The 18895-nt window shown below is 41.8% G+C and overlaps 1 protein-coding gene and 1 pseudogene across 2 annotated transcripts in view; one reads left to right on the forward strand and one right to left on the reverse strand.

Annotated features, from left to right (window-relative positions):
• Positions 1–18895, forward strand: part of Ppm1l (protein phosphatase, Mg2+/Mn2+ dependent, 1L) — a 272767-nt gene that overhangs the window by 120795 nt on the left and 133077 nt on the right.
• Positions 732–2018, reverse strand: Uba3-ps1 (ubiquitin-like modifier activating enzyme 3, pseudogene 1; annotated as a pseudogene).

The following is an 18895-nucleotide window of genomic DNA, read 5'->3' on the forward strand; positions in this document are numbered from 1 at the left end:
TTCTTTGGACAATGTACAATTTTATTACTAAATTGTGCATTATATAGTGATAAGTGCGTTAACATTAATTTTTTTAAATAGTTACGATCTAAAATTGTGCATATTGGCCTTTGTGGCATTGCAGATAAATGCATGGGAATATTTCCAATTTTCATGCATGAGTATTAAGCTATAATACTGTTTAATAATTATTACGGACAAGTTAAATCCTGAAATAGTTAATACACATTTAAATAGTCACAGTTATATAAGTAGTAATAAAAAAAAAACAGCCAGTGTTTGATAAACTTTAGATGTCAGATTGTTTAATGTTCTTAAAACTTAATTCTTCATTTCCATTCATCGATACAGTTCTAGATGTGTGGATGCTGAAATGCAAGCTGAGGAAGAGTCTCTTGAGCACACTAACCAGCTCACACAAGAGCTTGTCCTGCTTTAATGAGGCACTGCATTTGTTTATAATCTGTCTCTCCAGGCACTGAGGTCCATTCTCTTAATGAAAACTCTGACTGACACTCCCTCGGAGTTCAGTCTTCAAGAGAAATTCATAAAGTTAAAGAGAGTGACTCACTAGCTACACACCTCTAGCAGCACGAATGCTAAAAATGACATCAATTATTCTTTTCTTGGGTGCCCCCTGCCTCATCTTCCCCGCTCTTCAATTAAATTCCTTAGTATTCATAAAGTATATTACTTCTGCGAGTGGTATATTATGGGCAGATTTCATTTCCTTAAGGAAAACGAGGTTTAAATAGGACAGTCTGGTGTGGTGACGTCAGCGACAGCCCGTTCTTGGTCATCAGTGAGTCCCGGTTCTTTTAACAACTTGCAAAGATACGGTCGTCTTCGTTCTTCAGTAGACACTAATGACCGTAAGAGCCCAGTGCTTCCTCTCTACTGAGGCTGTGGTAGCAGCTGGAGGTTTCATTTGCAGAGAAGCACTGTTGGTCGGATGGTGTAAAACCTCTTATAGTTTAGTTCACAAGGAATGAGTACTGAATGTTTTGAGGAAACCGATTATAACTGGGGCAGTTTTCCTGTTTCTCTGCTTCAGATGTATATGTGAACACCTACATCACTGGATACAAAATGATGTATTAAGGGGAATGTATGCACCTGTGGTTATCTTCAAAGCCTCAGTCGCAGTGGCTGCATCTGTGGAAGTTGCCGCAGGAATGGTTATTTTACTATCCCTTGAGTGAGCTAGTAGGTAATACCTCTTACATGATATTGTGACACTCTCTTTCAGACTTTTGGGAAATCCATTAACTATGTTACGGGTCATCTCCATTGAATGGAATCTCATCTACAAAAGGCTGCTCTTTAGACACTGCCGCATTCTAATCTACTTGATACAGTGCTCTAGTGCCTGGGCATAGATGTAGCGGTGCCTGTAGGGAAACTGACCTGTGGTAGAGAAAGTTCCAGGGTGCATTCAGTACAAGCAGTCACCTGGTATTTCCTTTAAAGCTTTCTGTTCCCCACCTAGCAAAGGGACAATGGAGTTATACAGTCTCCATAATTTAGAGACAATATTAGTTAGCATTCCATTGCTCTGCCTTCTGGCTAGGACAGAGTCCAGGCCACATACAATCATATGAGATTGTCTGTGGAAAGTGTCGTTAAGATGTTCAGGCTTGTTGAAATGTGGGACTTTGCTGCAGTGAAGAACTCTCATTTAGGAACCCTGCAACAACTTCAGCCTTCAATCTCTCATCTTTAGGCCTAACTAAAAGCTGTATTTAGATTAAAAACATCTGTAGTGCCCACATCTATAACATGAACACATCTAAAACCAGACAAGGCCGGATTTCACAGGAGGTCACCTACTAAGTTATCAACTCCAGTGACTAGAACCTCACACATAGCTAATAAAAACTGAAAGATTCAGTGCTTGTTTCAAAATCAGGGTGTATGTGGGGTCCAGACCACCCAAGGAACTTCTTTTCCTGGTTCCAGTGGCCTTCTCAGTCTCCATTGTTTCTGTACCCACTATCACCAGCCATTTTCTCTGCCAGCAACTCCCTCATTGTCTTTTCTCTCCAGCTCCTCGCCACCCTCCACATTGTTCACTTTGGGTTTATGATGTGGTATTATGTATCTTCAGTGATGACTGTTATAAACATTCAAACTAGAATACCTAAATTATACTATTTAGGAGAAGCAGGCCTTCTATTGCAGACAGGATCACTGATATGGGATGGACTTAATTGATCTAGTCCTCCCAATTTTACAACTTCATGCACCTTCTACCAATAGCATAAAATGATTTGTTGAGAGTAAAGTTATAGAGTTTTACTGTTTCTATTAGTAACAGTTCTCTAGAGGAACAGGACTGATAGAAGGGCGTGTGTGTGTATGTGAGTGTTTGTCTCTCTCTCTCTCTCTCTCTCTCTCTCTCTCTCTCTCTCTCTCTCTCCTGTGTGTGTGTGTGTGTGTGTGTGTGTGTGTGTGTGTGTGTGTGTGTGTGCGCGCATCTAACTCCATGCCAGGCACCACGCCAAGTGTTTAATGCAAGGACTTACATGTGCCTGGTATGGAATTAGATGCTTCTTCTGCTCCCTACAAAGTGAGACTTGTCCTGGTCATGTAGTTAGTGTCTGGGATTCAGGACTGAGGGTCAAGTCAGGCTCTGTGTGTTTGTAATGGCCATGCTATAAATGTGTAATGGCGGAGTGAGATATCTTCATTTGTCTTCTTGCTTCCTTCTTTCTTGACACTTTAAAACAATATTCTCCACAGTAAATATCCTTTTCCACGTCACTTTTACTTCGAAAGAACACACTTTCTATACCTCCCCCTTGGCATGAGGTCTAGTCCTGAGTATTATTAAGGTGTATTGTTTACCCTGTTAGGGTGAAAACATACGTTTTATGAGGTCCTGTTTGATTGTTGACATTTACTTTTGTTAAAACTTGTTTAGTATGTATATATGGTACACACATGTGTGTATGCATGTTCACATGTATGTTGGTATATTCATGTGTGCTTTTGTGTTTGTAGAGACTTGAAATTTGTACCAGGAATCTGCCTTTATTACTCTCCACCTTACTTACTGAAGCAAATGCCCTTGAATCAAAAATGCGTGAATATGGGGTTGGGGATTTAGCTCAGTGGTAGAGCGCTTGCCTAGCAAGCACAAGGCCCTGGGTTCGGTCCCCAGCTCCGAAAAAAAGAAAAGGAAAAAAAAAAGCGTGAATACAGCTTGCCTGGCTAGCCAGCTGTAAGTGCTGGGATTACAGGCAGTCTGCTGTACCCGGCAAGTATTTTACCTGGTTTTGGGGCTCTGGTCTAGTCCTCAACACTGAGAGAGCCTCTTCCCAGCTATGAAGTTGTTGAAGTATATACATTGTACCCAGAGGACACAAAAATGATTTTAATACCAATTGTTGAGTGTTTAACATTCTTGCTTTTAGTACTCCTTATTTAAATGATTTGTAAAAGTAACTTAAGAGTTTGAGGCCTTCCGAGGGGAGACTGTGGAACCATTCTGGTTTCGAGTATGTTGGTGGCACATCTTCTCTGTTACACTTGCTAGCATGGAGTGAGGGCAAACCGTGCTGGCCTCGGGTTGATTGAGAACAGGAAGCTTGCATTGGTACTTAGTGAGACCCTGATTACTTCAGTGTTCCACATGTGCATCGTGCCCCATTTCAGGAGCTCAGATGATTTATAGCTGAACATTGGCAAATCAAATGTGAGGAGAATTCAATCTCTCTGTGCCTCTCACCAGAGCCCGAAGCTGTTCTCTGAAAGTGCTCTGCATGTTACTGCAGACCCTGTGTTATTCCTCCATGCAGGGACCACTGAATCCTTTATTTAGATGAATTGATTTCCTAGGAAACAGCAGGGCCTCTGAAAAATTGGCAACCCTGCATCAAGTTACAAGAAATCCACTTAATGCAGAGGATCTCTGTGGGCACAACCATAGTGGCAGGAGCACCATGTCGGGAGGGTGTGGTCCCATTTTCCCTATTGACACAGAGGAGAATGGGAAAAGACTTCATAGTGGTTTTGAGTATAGCAGCCTGAGCCTTGCTGTGACAGAAAGCCACTGCTATTTGTGTGTGTGTGATTCAGGAATAACTTCTGCAGTTACTTAGGCAAGTAATCATAGTGTGAGCACTGCAAAGGAAAGGTATGGTTTTGCTAATTGACCACAGAGAAAGGTACCGCTGCCACTTTCTAGAATTTGTAGCTTTGCAGGAACCTGCACAGAGACAAAGCCTTACTTCTTTTATGACAGTCTGAATTTTTTTTATTCCTGGAATTTTTGCTTCAGAGAGCTAGATTTGAGTATTACCCCAAAAGTTATAATTTGTATGTGGGTCAAGAGTTTAAACATGTCTTCAGACAAGTCTGTAAAAATTAATTTACAATTAAATGTTGTTTGGGAAGCTTAATTGCCTGCAGAGAACCTTCTCCATTCTCCCCCAGACCAGAGAGAAATTTAACATTTGCCATCTTTAGAAGTTTTCCCACTTCCAGGCTCTTGGAAGCTTGGAATGACATCCCTTTCAGCAGAGGAGGAGCCTTTTGTGTCAGTGTGCATTTCCGGTCTAACAGCTTCCTGTCTGCAGCCACATCATCCGGAACACACATGATCTTACCCAATCTAAGAGGTTTCTGTTGTTTTACAATTCTATCTGGTTCGTGAATGTAGGCATAATGTTTTGTACACTGTGTAACGTTTACCCTTGTGTTATTCAAATGCTGATTTCTCTGCCCTCATATCTTGTTTCAATCCAGACATGGCATTGTAATGTTATACCAAGAATCTCCTGTCTCAAGTTTATGTAAACAGTTCTTAACATTCATTCTCTGCCTTGTCGAGAAGAGCATCCAATGGCTTGGCAAAATAGAGAATAGGGCAGGATGTTCACCAGCCAGAGAAAGGGGGGAAGGAGAGAGGGAGATTCAGATCAGCTAGGAGGATAAAGGATTTGGAGCCATCAGGAAGGGGTCTGGAGAGAAATCATGGAAACATACCTGAAGCCCAAAGAGCCAGATCAATGATAATACGCAAATATGATGGGTTGGACAGGAAGGTAGCCAGATTAGCATAGGAGGTTAAGGTAGAGCATTTAACTGCTCAGCAATTGAGCTGCAGTTTTAAATAAATCTTGGTTTCTCCATGTGGTTATTGGGGACTAACATAAGGTAAAGAAATACAGCCACCAGATTAATTTAACCACTACATTTATATTAAAGATAGTTTACATGTGAAATGACCTTTACTTTTGGATGTTGGCTATCAGTTGCTTCTGTAGGCTATCACTGTGGTCTAAGTGGATTGTGTGTTGATAATTCAGTCCACACATGCATTGGTGTGTTCACACATGCAATCAAAGACTTATCTCTAGGAAGTATTTGAGCTAAGAATTCCAGTGAGAGATCATTGTTGAGTTCAGGATTGAGATTTGGATTTGTCTCCTTGGACTGCTGTAACAAAGTATCACACATGGGTACTGTTATTTATTACTCAACATTGTAGAAGCTAGGAAGTCTGGGACCAAATTACCAGATGACTGTTCCTACTGTGCTCCTTCTTGGTGTACCAATGGCCATCTTCTGTCTATATATCTGCTGAAGAGAGAAAGAGAAAGAGAGAGCTTTTTGGTAAGGTTTTTGCTGTTAATGTGTTTTTGTTTTTGTTTTAAATAAGGCCACAAATGGCATCAGTAAGACCATACCTTTCTGATCTTTTTACACTCAAAGGCCTTGTATCTCAGTACCATCTCACTGGGGCTTAAGGGTTTTTTCCATATGCATTTTGGTAGAGCCTCTCTCCTCCTAGATTGACCTTCAAACTTATAGATGTGTGTATTGGAGAAGTAAACAAGAAGAAGGACTAGGGGAATCCTTATTTATACATGTGCAATGATTAATATCTCTCTCTCTCTCTCTCTCTCTCTCTCTCTCTCTCTCTCTCTCTCTCTCTCTCTCTTTTAGCACCAGGTTCAGGAGACAGAAGCCCTCAGTGTTCTTTCAGTCATATGAACAACTTTGTACATTGAGTTCCATAGGGTTTGTGCTCCATGCTGACAGAACACATTTAGTTCATTTATGCCCAGAAACCATCACCAAGCCTCAAACATGAAACCCAGAACTATAATCGTTAGCCAAGGAACTGGTTACACATTGTTCAAGAATAGTGAGGACACCCTGTGTAAGAAGAAATATTTGCTTTTATTCCTTGAATGGAACAAGTAGAAGGCAAACAAAATATTTTTTTTCATATTAAAAGAGATGGCACAGTAATATCCTGCCACAGGCAGAGATAAGGAAGCCTCTCATGTGACTCCCATTGCTTCTGACAGGGAAATGTTGCCCCTCCTCACCTTCTCATTTAAAAGGTCTCCAGGCCTCCGGGGAATAATTTTTGCAAATTTTGTGTTCCTTTGGATTACTCACATTCTGAAGCGGAGCAGTTCTATCCCTGAAGGATTCTTTCATAGTGATCCCCAGAGATTGCAGATTATGGAGAATGGAAATCCCAAGTGGATAAGAGTTTCACACTTACAGCCTGAGGGTTCCTCTCCAGTTGCTGTCACCAGGAATCTATGGTCATTATAGTTCCTTTTGCTTGTAAGCTCTATGAAGGTTAGGCACTCCTGGATACAGTATGAGACAAGGGTAAAGAATATTTGTATTCCTGAGGATCTTGTAAATAAGTCAGAAATGTATTTTGATAGTTCTTCTGGGGCTGGAGAGATAGCTCAGTGGTTAAGAGCACTGACTGCTCTTTCAGAGGTCCTGAGTCCAAATCCCAGCAACCACCTGGTGGCTTACAACCATCTGTAATGAGATCTGATGCCCTTTTCTGGTGTGTCTGAAGACAGCTATAGTGTTCTTATATATAATAAATAAATCATTAAAAAAAGATAGTTCTTCTTAGTTGTCAGCTTGATTACATCTGGAATTAACAAAAGCACTGTGAGGGATTTTTATAAATTGTCATTTGACATGGAAAGACCCACCCTTAATCCAGATCTTTTGAGATGGGAAGACCGCCTTTAATCTGGACCATACTGTCTGATGGCAGCCTTTATAAAAGACATGGAAGACAGAAGCTTGCTCTCTCTTTGCCTGTTTGCCCTTGCTCTCAGTGGCAAGTCCATTCCTTCATTGATATTGGAGCTTACTTTTAGGATTCCAGCATGTACTGGAGACCAACTAAGACATCCAACCTCATGGACTGAACAACTAGATTCTTGGACTTTTCTGTTGGTAGATAGCCATTGTTGGACTAGCTGGACCACAGCCCATAGGCATTGTCATAAATCTCCCCTTCCCCATGAGTGTGTGTGTGTGTGTGTGTGTGTGTGTGTGTGTGTGTATGTTTGTGTGTATTATTCTATCAGTTCTGTTCCTCTAGAGAACCCTGACTACTGCATGTATACACTTCAGATGCTTAGCAACAAACTTGAGTGGCATATCGTTCAAAGGTAGATTGAATAGACAAATAGTACATTTCTCCAGGACATTGGTTGTTCAGACCAAAATCCCACAGAATTGAAGACATCGGCTTCACAGTCTTCATTTTATAATTTTGAAGTCTGAAGGTCAAAGGTTATTTGGATTTTTAATGAGTTCTCAAATGGTGCTGATTGTCCTGTTCTTGTGACCCCAGTTTGGGAAGTAGTGCTTGGGGTCAGGGAGATGAGAGGAAGAGAGAGCACAATAGAGGAAGAGAAGATTGTGTGCACAGAGATGGACTTTTGCCAGCAGCCATCTGTTGGCATTGGCCCTCACTCCTCTGTGTGGCTCCCATTTTCAGGGGACAGTGTGCAGTAGCCCCTGAAACATCCCGTTTGATATATGAGGGGGGACATGCTTTTTCTGCAATGTGGCAATTCCTTGCATGGAGAGGAAATCCAGGCCATCTTGCAGCTGCAGGAGAGGAGCAGTGTTCTTGGTTTTGCTCTGACTAAAGTGCTTTCCTTTTGGCATTCTCCCTCTCTCCCTCCCTCCATTCACTCCCGTGTTCTGTGATATATATTAGTCATTTTGTCTACATCCAAAAGCAAATAGGAAATATGAACTTTCAGATTTATGACTGATTACAGTAAAACTAGAAAAATGGAAATGAGAGCTATTAGGAAATTTCTAAAGGTGAAGGGTTTGGCAAGCTAGCTACTTAGAAAAGGGCTGTTTTGTGCTTTGGAGAAGAACTTGTGCTGACTGGATGTATGTTTCTGGAAAATAAATGCAGCAACATTTTCCAATCCTCTGGCTGGATCTTTATCATAAAATTTTACTGCAGTGGAGTGGGAGTTGCTATTAGATTTGTAATAGTCCAAACCGTTCGACTCTCGAATATGTCTTCCAACTACTTCATATTTCTGGGGAAATAGTGTCTTGTGGATTTATTTTTTCCTAAGCACAGAATCTGCACTTAGATTCGTGTTATTTAAAATTTCTATGTAATGCTCCTTTGAGCAGTATAAAATCCTCTCCTAAAGTGTCTCTGCCTTTAACTGAAAGCAACTCCCAAGGACTCAGTCAAATTGACTTTGGGCATTCGATTTTCTTCCTCTTGCTTCTTCCTACCCTCCTCCCTGCCCACCGCTTCAGTCTTGCCCAGTGATCCCTTTCTCTGTCTTCTTACTCATATTTAACATCCTTTCAAATCCATTGACCGCAGGGTATGGGTATAGTAGGATACTACGCCTTTGTCTTACTTCATGGTACTTTTTGAACACTTGATTGCACCTAATTCCTAATAAAGAGGCAGCTTAGTATTTCTCCAGCTTTTCAGAAGCATTTAAAAATAGGCTTCTCTGAGGTAATGTTTTCTGTCTTAAAATGTTACTGCATTCTCGTAGTTAGGTATTAAAAAGTACTGCGCTATTATGCTGCAAATTATAGCAGTCAGACAACAAAGGTTTTATTTTTAATATGAAGAAACATGTTAAGTGATATCTGTTACTTTCGTTGTATTTTACTTCTAATAAGGCTCTGATTCCAAGAGATGACACTGGTTTTTTGTTTTTGGTTGTTGTTTTCTTCCTCTCTAATCTCTCCCTCTCTCCCTCTCTCCCTCTCTACCTCTCTCCCTCTCTCCCTCTCCCCCTCTTCCTCTCCCCCTCTCCCTCTCCCCCTCTCCCTTTATATAGCTAGGCAAGTACTCAACTACATCTCCCTCTCCCCCCTGTGCCTCTCCCCTCCCCCTCCCCATGCCCTCCCTCTCCCCCTCCCTGTCCCCCTCCCCCTCCCTTTCTCTTCTTCCTTGTCCTGGATAGTTTTATGTCAACTTGATATAAGCTAGAATCATCTGAGAGGAGGGAACCTCTCTTGAGAAAAAAGTCTGTATAAGATCCAGCGGTCAAGCATTTTCTTGATTAGTTGATTGATGGGAGGAGGATCATCCCTGGCTGGAGGTCCATGAGAAAGGAGGCTGAGCAAAAGCCGTGGGATACAAGCCAGGAAGCAGCATTCCTCCATGGACTCTGCATTAGCTCCTGCCTACAGGTTCCTTTCCAGTTTGAATTCTTGTCCTGACGTCCTTTGATGAAAAGGCTATGGTGTGGAAGTATAAGCCAAATAAACTCTTTCCTCACCAAGCTGCTTTTGATTCTGGTGGTTCATCACAGCAACAGTGACTCTAGGACCCACCTGCCTGCCTTCCATCCCTCCTACCTTCCCCACCTCCCTCTGTCCCTCCCTAGTTTCCTTCACAACATTAAAGTAGGGAAATGATTGAATTGCATTGGTAGTTTCTAGACACTTAAGTTCTGTAATCCCCCCACCCCCACACACACATACACTTCCCTTTCTTGCTCCTAAATCTAGTGTTTCCAGGCTGCCCCAGATGTGCCATGTAGCCCAAAATGACCTCGAATTTCTACCTCCACTTCCTGCCTCCACTTCTTAAGCACTAGAAACTGTGTCCACCTCCACACTTGTTTATGTAGGTCCGTGGGGGGAGTTCAAGACTCCCGTGGGGGGAGTAGCTAGGCAAGTACTCTACCACTCAACTACATCTCCAGCCCGGGCACTTCTTTTTCTTTTTTAATTTGGAAGGTTAGGAGAGAGGACATTGTATGTTTGGAGGGTTGCTAAGCCTGCTCTATGCATAGTTCTTTTGGGGTAGTATTTTTCCAAATAACTGTAAGATGCCCTCCTCTCCTCCTTAAGCTGGAGGGACCCTGCGGTTTGAATCACTCAGGCCCTCTCTCTCACGGCCATTGCAGAAATTGCTTATCTTTTAAGTACCGTCTTTTGCTTATTGATAAAAAGTATTTATTATTTCCAGTATTTGTGATAGAATTTTAAGCCATGGTGTATGACCATGCTCTCCTATGACTGTGCCTCATCTCATCTGTGACCTCATACCCATCATGAAGCTTTGAATAAAGGGAAGGAGGAAAGTCGTCTATCTTGTACAAATGGCCAGTGACTACTTGAAAACAGGACTTAAGCATTCAGTATTGATTCTAAGTCTGTTTCCCTGAAAGTATACTTCTAGCTTAAACATCATCCTCACGGACAGAGTGTCTGCTGTGGAATCTTCAGAATCTTGCCTAGACTATAGCATCCAGCACTGAGTAGAACCTAGGTTGAGCTTGAATGAATGAACAAACAGAGGAATAGGTCAAACTTTGAGAAAAATTATGCATATTTATATCACAGGTTCAAGGTAGTTATTAAACTAATTTTTTTTAAAGCAGAACTTGTCTTCTTTGGTTGCTTTTTTGAGTAGGTAGTGTAATTACACTGTATAAAAATTTGAAAGCATTGTATTAGTTTTCTAGGGTTGCTGTAATTACATCCACTGCCATCTTCGGTGACCTAATGTTATTTAATAAAATCTCCAAATGCCACATTTCCAAATATGGTCACATCACAGACATTCATCCACAGCCATAGTGGTAGGATTTGAACATACGACTCTGGGAAGGAACACGGTTCTATCTACTGTAGAAAAAAGTGTGTAAAGATCCGACATCACTGCTATCTCCAGCTCACTTCCTTGCACACTCAGGTTACTTTGAATAACTACAATCAGTTTAAAAATGCCAATGGGCAGAGGGAAGGAAGTTCATTTTGCCCTGCAAGAGTCCGTCTTGTTCTTGTCTGTTTCATTCATCAAAACGTTGTGATTTTTAGCTTTCAGATTTATACCATGTCCTCAGCAGGGCTCAGGGATGGGGAAAGGAGGGGAAATGTTCAAACAGAAACTAAATATAGCGATCCTATATTAATCACGGTGTGAAGCACATTCTACTTTTCCTGTGACTTCCTCATTAAATGTCAGACGCCGTGTGGGTTGCTGCACTTAATCACCCATGCGCTGGCATAGAGTAGGCTGCTGCTGGCTTTAGCTCTAGTAATGTTAAGCCTTAGAGCATTTGGCTTGGGGATTTATTTAAATGCATGCTTTAGAATTTTGATTTAATTTATTGAGTTATAATTTACATACAATAAAGGGCAAGCATTTGACAAGTTACATGAGTTTTGATATATACATTTATGCACTGCCACAACCAAGCTAGCAGAAGGGATACAGGGGGATTGACCAGGAAAGAAATGGTGGCAATGAACGGGACTTTTTCATGGCTTTGAAGTTAGTTAGTTACTGTCTGTATTATACCGTGAAATGCTACTCCTTGATACAAGGGAGGATAGTTGTATCTCATGATACATAACAAGAAATGTTAATTTCCTATGTCTTTTACTATGAAATGTATACACACAGAGCTATATGCATTGTTGTATAGTGTTCTGTTAAATGATCTCACGAGTCCTATTAAGCTGCTGGTATCTATTTAACTTTTTCTAGTTTCCTTTCCTTTCCCACTAAAAAACAAATTCTTTTTGAGACAGGCTCTTATGTATCCTAGGCTGGACTTGAACTCACTACATAGACAAGGATGACCAGGAATTATAATCTTCTTCCTTGCACCTCCTAAGTGCTAGGAGTATCAACATCTACCACCCTGACTAGCTCATAACGTGCTGGAAATTGAACCCAGAGCTTTGTACATGCTAGGCAAGCATTCTATCAACTGAGTCACATCTCCAATCTGATAAACCTTTAAAAAAATTCAGTTACATGTGATGTCGCTATTGCTGTTGTTCCCCAGAGAATGCTTGGAAGAATGGTGAGCCATCAGTAGAACAACAACTTTTACGTTTCCCACCTCCAATAGGCAGTGCGCTGTATTCCTTTCTTTGCCATAGGAACTGCTAACTTGCTGTCTCAGGAAGGGTTCAGGAATATAGAGGTTAAGGGAAGGACCTAGCTTGAGACTTACTTAGAGGTAGTCAGGTCTGGTGTGAGTCCCAACGTTTCCACCTGCTCTCACTTGACACTAGACAAGTTGTTCCACTTTCTATAGCCTCAATTTGTTCATCTAAAGAGAAAGAGGACACAATTCTGCTCCATCAAGAGGTTACCATCCTAATGCAGGAAGAAATCGGAAGAAAATGACTGTTGTCTAAAGAGACATTCAGAGTGACGTTTTAAGAGAGGGAGAAACCAAGCAGTTATAGACAAAGGGCTTCATAGCAAAGCTAGTTCAGTAGTGGGGAGCTGTGTGTGATTAATTAGACTTCACAGTTGAAGCCTTCTCAGTGGGCTACAGCCTTAAGTAGAACAAGCAGTAGATGCTATACTTGCTGACAGGACAGCGTGACGCTGTGGTCCACAAATGTAGGGGGCAGAACTCCTAGCTCTCCTGGGGCTGAAACCTACTATAAAGGACAGAGGCTTAGAAAGCAATGACACTGAAGAAATGACAAGTGGCCTGTTTTCTCCGTAGACCGTGGAGATTAACCAGAGGTTTGAGCCCTGGCCCCACGGTGCGAGGAAGCCCGCGGAGCTGATGCTGCTAACAGTTGTTCACAGTGACTCTTCAGTGGCTAATGCGCTTGCTAATCACTGTGAAGCCATTCCCCAGCAAAGGGAACTGAGTACTGGAGCTCTAGTTGGAGGCTCTGTGAAAGCTCATCACTGCTCGGAGCACTGGTTCCAGGGATTTAATCCAGCGCAGAGCCTCCATACCGTGGAATAGGGCCATTTCCATGCCTATTTCAGGGTTTCCTGAAATACTGGGGAAGGAAAGTGTAGCAGATAAGATCTTTTATACCATTAAATCGAGTAACAACCTGGCGGTTACTTAAAACTTTCCAGAAAGTTTATTGAGCTAAGAAATAGTGTTAAGTTTCACAGAAGCAATTCAGTGTGTGCCATTTCTGGAGATTTCTGGCCCTCAGCTTTCAGAGCAAGAATCGACACCTCCCCAAAGACACTGGCTTCCCATGAGCAAGCTGCTGGTGGTCTGCTCCTCTCAGGCATCTTTACCTTATCCTTTTGCTCCAACCTGTACATGGGCGGGGACGGGCGGGGACGGGGCAGGGTAGGAGTAGTGTAGGCCCCTTGGCAATTCTGGTGGGCTTCAGGATTCCCAGAAACCCTTCTCTGTCCTCCAGCCTCTTCCTTCTTGTCCCCGCTCCTTTACCGGTCTGACCTAAGGTATTAGAAATCCTTCTTCATCAGTTGTGTGAACAGTTAATTAAGGTCTACCCTCCTATTCCCTACTGGCTAAATTTTTGTTAAGAAAAGATTTTATAAAAAGCCATGAAGAAAAACGTACATCTAAACTTGTTAGCAGAGAGAAAGCAGGTTATGGATTTTGTAGTTTGGCTTAGTGTTAGGAATGAGCTGCTGTGTGACTAATAAGTATATCTGTCTCACTGTGTGTTTGTGTTTCTCAGACTCAACCCTTAAGAGGCCAGAGGCAAGATAACGTCACATTTTACACACTGACTTCTCTAGGGGTGAAAGACTGCGATTAGCCATTGGGCTCCTGCACATCATTGAAATGGGTAGTAATCATTATTGTTTTAGACATAACTATTTCTTTTTCTTTTTTCTCTTTTGGTTTGTCGAGAGAGGTTCGTCTGTGTAGCCCTGGCTGTCCTGGAACTCGCTCTGTAGACCAGGCTGGCCTTGAACTCAGGGATCCTCCTGTCTCTGCCTCCCAAGGGCTGGGATTAAAGATGTGCGACACTATACCTGGCTTAGATATAACTGTTTTTCTTTTAAAAGTCTAAATGTTTGGTTTTTGTGTTTTTAGTTTTCAGATAGAGTGACACAGCCGTAGCACATGTGTCTCTAATACATGTATGTCTTTATATTGTTGCCATAAAAGTGAGTTTTTAATCCCATCATTGGACATTAAATGTAGCATCGTAGTATTATAGACAGAGAAGGCTTCTGTGGTAACTATCAGAAGCAAACATCCTAATTTCCTGACCAAGAACCTCAGGATGTTCTGAGCTTGCTTTCCTCTCAAGATCCATGTGTTCTTCCTATTCGAAATAACATCTTCCCTTACTTTTGTGATGGACAAATATTTTTCCCTATAGAAGACTGAGTCAGTGGAGGGAAATGCCTACAGGACTGTGTAGAGGCTGTTAAAATTTCTACCTCTGAGATTATTTGTAAGCACGTCATAGATCGCATGCAGTGGGTGCCTTTCCTCCAGCACACAGTGGGTGCCTTTCCTCTAGCACACAGTGGGTGCCTTTCCTGCAGCTAGGCTCTGGAACTGCTCACTCAGCATTTTGTTCAATTATGTCCCTGGGACTGGAGCAAATAGAATTGACTGTTAGGTCTTATTTGCTGTTAGGTCTGATGCTAAAAACCAGGCTCTCAATGTCATAATATGAAGGTGAACATCTATGCTGCTTTTCTATCAGAGTGCCTAAATCAAAAAGACCAAGGTTACCACTCCCCCATGGCCCAGTTAGATTCGTCTGTGGCCCCACAGTAGAAACAAACTTGTAAGTTTCTAAATCATTTTCAAACTTCAGTGCTGTTTAAAACAAAACAAAATACAAATCTGCTAGATTTAAAGGCCATTTTAGCAAGTTGTGTGATTTGCTATTGGATCATGGACTTACAGACAGTTGTGAGCTGCCATGTGGGTGCTTGAGAATTTAACCCCAGTCCACCGGTAGAGCTCCTGCTCTTAACCACTGAGCCATCCCATAATTTGCTTTTATAATTAATTTTTCAGAGCCAAATGAGGATCTATGGCTAATTATGAACAGATGTTTTAAAAAAACTTTTTTATATATGTGCGATGTCTGTGAGTGTCCACCTGTCACAGTGTGGTAGTGGAGGTCAGAGGGACAACTTGTGGGCATTGGCTCTCTTCTTCAACCACTGGCTTCCAGGGATTGAACTCAGATCATCAGTCCTTTTCCCTACTGAGCCATCTTACGAGCCATGTAAGAAATACTTGTGCAACCTTTATGAACACTACCCTGAAACTCTGACACTCCAGCACTATTCTCACAGCTTATTACATCAGATTGGGGCTTTTTGTTTGCTTGCTTTGTAACACTATTTATCTTACATATAGCCACCAGGGTGTACAGAAAAATAAGACTGTGCTGTGAAGCACCTGCGATTGACTTTTTGGACTTTGGTGGTTCGTTTGCTTGTTTTTGTTTTGTTTGAGACAAGGTCTCTCTATGACCTGGAACTTGCTCTGTAGACCAGGCTGGACTCACAGAGATCCTATGTCTGTCTCCCCTGGCTGGGATTAGGTATGTGTGCTCCCATTGCCTGCCCCCAGTGTGATGTGTAAGTGCTAACTTAGTATACTCATTCCTAAGGCATGACCTAGCCCTGTGTGTCAGACGTTCACGTGTGTGGGTTTATTCTAGTCTCTGAGGGAAGAACAGCTCCCGTGATCTTTGAGTTGCGAGGTATGTACCCCATACCTTGAGAAGAAAGAGATTTCACTACTTTTAGGAAGGAATGATGGGCCTCCTTTGTCAGATTAGAAGTCCAGCAAGGCGTCTCACTTTCTTAGGACTCAAGTTCACAATACCAGTTAACAGCGAGCTGAGATGGGAGGTCTGCAGGCCGGGCCCTGGCTTCATTCTGGCTCCTCGGTGCTGGAGACCTTATTACTTACTTATGGACGCCATTAGCACCCAGAAGGGAGTTTGCTTTGCCTGTCTCGTTAAGTATAAGCTCTTTTAGGATTTTCTTTTATAGGTATACTATGCATAAGAAAACGATCATGGGCATCATGATAAATTCTGAAGTGTCAATCTACCGATTTTTCCACCGAAGATTCTTGCAGTATTTTGCTTCATCTCATGAGAATTTATTAACTTACTGTGGTTTCTCTTCTTTTTAGTAAATTACCCATCTTCCATCTTACTTTTCAGGTGCCTTATTAAACTGTATCTTGGGAAAGAAAGGGATTTTCCCCTAGGTTATCTTCTGTTACTGTCCTACCGTTGCTTGGGGATGAGGGTTAGACGTGACACAGCCTGCCTCTAGAGTTTTCCTTGTCACTGAAAACACAGCCTGGAGTACTCCATTACTATTAATTTGGGTAATTCTTCCTGCTTCCCGATTGATATACTGAAAATAAGACTTGTCCCTCTTCGTCTCAGAATATGATGTTCATAGCATTAGAGATTTACAAAGGAGTACTTGGCTTTATTTAGGACTTTTCCATTCTTTGGGGTATTTTTTAAAATAAGGATATTAAAAATATCACCCTGACTCCCAAATGTCTATTAGTGATGACAAAGGTGAAATGTTTTAGACTTGAAATATACACAGTATACAGTAAAGCTGGTGTATCAAGCATTGCTAGCAGGTGTCTCTCCAAAGTCCTGCAGGGGCTGGAGAACACTCGTTGGTCAGATAGAGGACCTGCGTTTCGTTTCCAGCACCTATGTTAAGCTAATCACTATTGCTTGTAGCTCCAATTCCAGGACTCTACCACCCTCTTGGCTTCCTTGGGCACCTATATGCAACTGATGCCCATACAGCTACTGAGGTACATCTGCATACGTATAAAACAAGAAAACTAAATGTTTTCAATGCTATAATTATAGTTAATATACTTTGAGATACAATAAAAACGAAGATGTCTCTTTTGTAAGCCTATTACTTCTTATTTTAAGAAAATAAGAGAACGGCTTCCCCCAAATGTAATGGAACTATTACAGAAATGGGGCAGTCAGTTTCTAATATTCAGTACCATAGCAATGAAATGAGCTATAATTTAAATAAAGACTTCTCCTGGGTCAGCAAAAATGCAAAGAAAGCATTTTATTCCTGTTCCCTTTCTCTCAAGTTCAGGAAGACGAGGTGATAGAAAGACTACAGGGCTTAGGACAACCTGCTTTGTTCTACGGTTCATTCCCCCGAAATACACAGTCTTCTAACCTTACAAAACAGTTTCAGAGAAACGTGAGTCAACTCTGTAGACAGGAAAGCAATATGGTTTGATCCTTTATCGAGAGCACCCCAGTGGTTTACGTTCACTGGGTTTTGGTCTGCTACACTGATACAGGATCCTGTGTCACTTGGTTTGTAATTGTCAGGTTCATAATATGAAGCTAAGGGGGTTCTGTGTATGCTTGGGGTCAGAGCCCGTTTGAGTGTGTTCAAGGCTCAGGGTTCAAAGTCCAGAAGTGAACACAAACAAACAAACTTTGAGTGTTAATTAATGAAACATGATTTAATTTAAAAGTCTCATGACTACAAAAGTAAGGGAGGGAAATTGTATAGGATTTTGTATAATCCATGTGTGTGTGTGTTTGTGTGTGTGTGTGTGTGTGTGTGTGTGTGTGTGGTGTGTGTTGTATAGGTTGTATATACGAATAGGTAAATGTGTGTGAGAGTGCCTGTGTGTATGTGGAGTTGCCTGTGTGCCTCTGCAAATGGGTGTGGAAGTCAGAAGTCAATGCAAGTGTCATTCCTCAGGTGCTGGTCACCTTTTGTTTGAGTTTGAGGTAGAGCCTCTCATTGGTTTGATGCTTGCCAAGTAGGCTGGATTAGCTGCTCAGTGAGCCCTAGAGATAGCCCTGTCATTTTTACTTTTCAAGCACTGGGATTGTAAGAAGGTGCCATGATACTACTACTACTACTACTACTACTACTACTACTTATTATTATTATTATTATTATTATTATTATTATTATTATTATTATTAAATCACAACATTTCTCACTTCCCTTTTTCCTTCTCCTTCCTGTCCCATATACCTCCCCCCTCCTTAAAATTCCTGATTACAGTTACCACATCAGACTTTGGTATGTGTGACCCAGCCTATTGTACAATTACATTTCACCTTACTAAACAAAGCCTATGTTAGTCATGATGATATTGGTTTTCCTCGTTAACTTTGTCTTTTAATGTTTCCACAAGGTCGTAGTAGAGGAGACCCAACAGTCAATTGTCAACTTACTCTGGCCAATGAAAAATGCCTCAAGCTCTTCCACCAAACCAATGGTCTTACGTCTTATCATTTGACAGCCGTGACAGAAATGGCCAGTCTCTCTAACAGCTATGATATGTACTGTGGGAGCCTGATCCTAGGACCTCATATAGACTAAAGATGGACGTCCTAAAGCTTCAGATGACCAGGTGGTTCTTTCTTAACTGTGAGACTTCCCAGATCCTTTGTTGTACTCAAGTCAGAGTTGAAGCTTCAAGAGAATATAGGAAGCCCGAATCTTTTTTTTTTTCCCGGAGCTGGGGACAGAACCCAGGACCTTGTGCTTGCTAGGCAAGCGCTCTACCACTGAGCTAAATCCCCAACTCCCAGGTGGTTCTTTTATGAGTTGGAAAACGCGCTTCACTTCCTGGTGTGCTCTAAGCTTTGAGTGTTCCTACTAAGTATAGGTTGAATGCTCATCCTCTTTGACTGTGAACATCCTTTATTGAAAGTGGTTTCTAGTCTGGTTACAAGAAGTGGCTGGCATTTCTGTTGTTGGCATTTATCCCCAGATGGCATCAGTGCCCCCAAGTCTGACTGGATGGTCCCTTTACTTTTCTGAAGCCTCTGCCCATGCCTCTTCCTGTATACTATAGAAAAGGTGGTTCATATGAGCTGACCTCTACCC

The sequence above is a fragment of the Rattus norvegicus genome, chromosome 2 (assembly GCF_036323735.1).
Source record: "Rattus norvegicus strain BN/NHsdMcwi chromosome 2, GRCr8, whole genome shotgun sequence".
In the NCBI taxonomy this organism is placed as follows: domain Eukaryota; kingdom Metazoa; phylum Chordata; class Mammalia; order Rodentia; family Muridae; genus Rattus; species Rattus norvegicus.